The 3,602-nt window shown below is 44.3% G+C and overlaps 1 pseudogene; it reads left to right on the top strand.

Moving 5' to 3' along the window:
- The window catches only part of LOC105300926, a 3,661-nt pseudogene extending 1,555 nt beyond the window's left edge, over nt 1-2,106 (top strand).
- The last annotated feature ends 1,496 nt before the right edge of the window (nt 2,107-3,602 follow it).

The raw sequence follows: 3,602 nt of genomic DNA, 5'->3' as shown, positions 1-3,602 counted from the left end.
GGTGTAGAGGAAAAATCAGGAGGGGTGTGTATGAAGCAGTCTGGAGCAAATCCTGGTCCTGAGTAGATCTGCACATGCACAGGTATGTGTTGGGCCTCATAACATACTCTTCTTGTTTTGGGGTGAGGGCCGTGACCTGTGTCCACAATTTCTTTATGCACGAGGTAGAGGGTCAAGGTCTTCAGTCCCCAAATGTTCTTCCCCACCTGTAAATACCTCTTCCACTGACAGATTGATGCTTGAAATCTTCCCATTTTAGCTTTTTTCTTTGAGCTAAAAGGTTTTGCTAACTGTAAACTGTCCTTGGCATTCATGATTCTACAAGTAAGGAAGAAAGAAAATAAACACTTCCTGAATCCCTACTCTGTGCTTGCAATGGGTACAAGAGATTTGACTGACAAAATCACTTAGATTACACCACAACTTTATAAGACAAGTATTATTATCTGCATTTCACACATGAGGAAAATGAGAAGTGGGGATGGGGGAATAGCCTGCCCATACTCAAAGCCCAAATTTAAATATTTTTGTAAACTGCTTAGTCCAAAGTCCATATACTTCACTCCAGTTATTCCCAAACTTCAGAGTGCTTCAACTTAGCTGAGGAACTTATGAAATGGGCGAGATCTTTATCTGAGAGCAGGTTTTAATGTGAGGAGAGGAGAAAAGACATCCAAAAGAAGAGGAAAGGATACGGTCGAGGCAAGAATAGTGTCTTAGTCTGCTTGGGCTGCTATACCAAAATCCCACAGACTGGGCAGCTTGTACAGATGTTGATTTCTCAGTTCTTTTGGCAAGGAAGTCCAAGATCAAGGTACTAGCAGATTTGGTTCCTGGTGAGGTTGCAGAGAGTTACCTTCTCGCTGTGTTTTCACATGGTGGAAAGACAGGGCTGTGGTCTCTCTTCTTATTAGGACACCAATCATATCATGGGGGCCTTACTCTCATGACCTCATTTTAACTTAATTACCTCCCAAAGGTCCATTCTCCAATTACCATCCTGTTGGGGGTTACCATCACATGTGAATTTGGGGGCAGACACAGTCAGTCCATAGCAGATAGGAACCTTGAAGACTTTTGCTTAGGACAAGTCCACTCTGCTCTTCTGGGTAGTGACAGTACCCTCTCCCTGGCCCCCAGGAAGGGCTCCAATGTGACTGCCTTAGTTATCCCTCCCCCAACTCCAATTGAACCCCAATATTCAGTCTTCTAGCCTTGCTGGATCTCACGGAAAGCAATGCTTTCAAGAGTGACGTATTTGAATTCAAAGCTAATGGTAATAGTGTTAATTCCATGAGTTTGTAGACAAAACGTCCTGGGTTCAAAATCACTTATGATCAGCAATGCTTTTGACAGTCCACTGGATTTGTCTCTTGCTTCAACAGTGTTTGGACAGAACGGACCCAGGGACACCCTTTCTTCCTGCATCCAACCACCCTCCAACCTCTTTTCCAGTGGCAACCTTCAAACCTGTCTCAGCCATCTTCAACTTCAGAGACCAGCCAACACCGTTTTTTGAGGCTTAACTCCTTATTGCCCAGCAACCACAAGTTCCCAAGTCCGTCAGAATTATTCCGCCGAGGTGGAGGCTGCAGTCAACTGCGTGTCAACCTGCATCTGCTGGCCTCCTACACCTAACTCTCTCTGGGCTCCTATTTCCACTGAAACAATGTGGTTCTAAGGGGTGTGAGCTATTTCTTCTGAAAGTTGGTGGAGGAGAAGTGCAAGGGCACTGAGCATCTCTTGAAAATGCAAAATGAGTGTGGCAGCCTTACCCTCTTCCAGGACCTGCAGAAGGCTTCCCAAGATGAGTGTGGTAAAACTCAAGACACCATGGCAGCCTTCTGGGTCATGGAGAAGAACCTCAACCAGACCCTTTTGGATCTGCATGCCCTGGGTTCTGCCTACACAGACCCTCATCTCTGTGACTTCCTGGAGAGCCATGTCCTAGATGAGGAGATGAAACTCATCAAGAAGATGGGTGACCACCTGACTAACCTCTGCAGGCTGGCCGGCCCCCAGGTTGGGCTGGGTGAATATTTCTTCAGAAGGCTCACCCTTAAACAGGACTGGGAGCCTTTGGAGCCCAGAGGCCTTTGAGGGGCCCTCTGCACCCCACTCTGGTTGGCCCTCAGCTTGAGCCTCTCCCTGCAACCACCAGGCTGCCTTCTAACCACCCCAGAGCCTTCTCTCATGCCATGGACCAATGAAACAATAAAGCTTTTTGGAAAAAAAAAATTCCATTGCGATCTATGCGACACTTGCCAATCACTCTGAAATTCAATTTTCTCACCTGTAAAATGGAGTTAACACTATTTACCTGTGTAAAACTCATAGCGCGATGTTTGGGACCATGGCGTGCTTACAATGAATATAAAGAACTGTCTAGAAGCCGGCCTCCTGATTCCCAGGCCTGGGCTTCTGCCTATGATTCTTCATTTCCTTTATTTAAGGCATAAAATGTGACATTTATTAAGTGTTCGAGGGTGCAGGGGATCTTGCACTGCCCATAGATAGTCTGTGATCCTAACCTCTGGGTCAGAGGGATGGCTTGTACGCATAAGAAAACATACGACAAACAGAAAGGAAAGAAAGACATGGGAGAGGTGGCTGTGGTTTACTCTCTAAAGTCGCCCCAGAACATGGGAAGTGGTAGGAGAACCTAAAGGTTCTTCCATGGGTGGGGAGTGATTTACTCGCGACAGTCTGCAGCCTGTAAGCTACTGTGCTGGCGCGCCCTCGAGTAGTCCTCCCGCTGAGCCTATAGATTTTGCTTTGTAAATTTTTCTTTTTAATAAGACCAATTCTCTTGACAGTCCATCCATCCTTTCCTTCACTCAACAAGTTTTACCAAGAATGTTCCTTGCCAGGAGATACTCCAGGCATTGAGGATATAGCAGTGAACAAAACAAACCAAGTCTCTGCAATGTTCTTTCTCTGAACTAACTTGATACCTGGTTAGTAACTTCCATTTGGATTCCTTAATAACTTCCATTTGCTCCTTCTTTTGTAATGCCCAAAAATTTCAAACCAGCATGTTTATAGCCCAAATAAAAGGAAACCAGAGCATCGTGTCATATTGGTGCAAATTTGAGAAGTGGGGTTTTTAGTTCAATTTTAAGTGAGTTGACATATGTCTTGGTGCTTTCTTCTTCTGTTATAGATTATGCTTCTGATTTTCATGAATGCATTTACCACTTTCATGGATTCCTTTAGTTCTGCGCTGTCCAATACAGTAGCCACTAGTTGCATATGACCATTTAAATTTAAATTAATCAAAATTAAATAAAAAGAAAAATTTAGTTCCTTAGTTGCACTATTCACATTTCCAGTGCTAAATACCCACATATTACTGGTGACTGTCTTGTTGAATAGTCAGATGTATAATACTGCCATTACAGAAGGTTCTACTGAAGGTGTAAGCAGTGATGGGGATCTAGCTGTGGGAGTGTTGCATTATGTCAGCGTGAAGGGTAATCCATTCGCTTCTTTCTTTTGCCTTCTTACCTACAGTTTAGAAAGTGATCTCTGGTTGGGACCATAAGGAAAACAGAGGCTGTGTGAGCCAGAAGATCTAACTAACTTCATACTGTTTGCTGATT

The sequence above is a fragment of the Pteropus vampyrus genome, unplaced genomic scaffold (genome assembly GCF_000151845.1).
Source record: "Pteropus vampyrus isolate Shadow unplaced genomic scaffold, Pvam_2.0 Scaffold8, whole genome shotgun sequence".
In the NCBI taxonomy this organism is placed as follows: Eukaryota; Metazoa; Chordata; class Mammalia; order Chiroptera; family Pteropodidae; genus Pteropus; species Pteropus vampyrus.
This window is presented reverse-complemented; position numbering and strand designations above follow the sequence as displayed.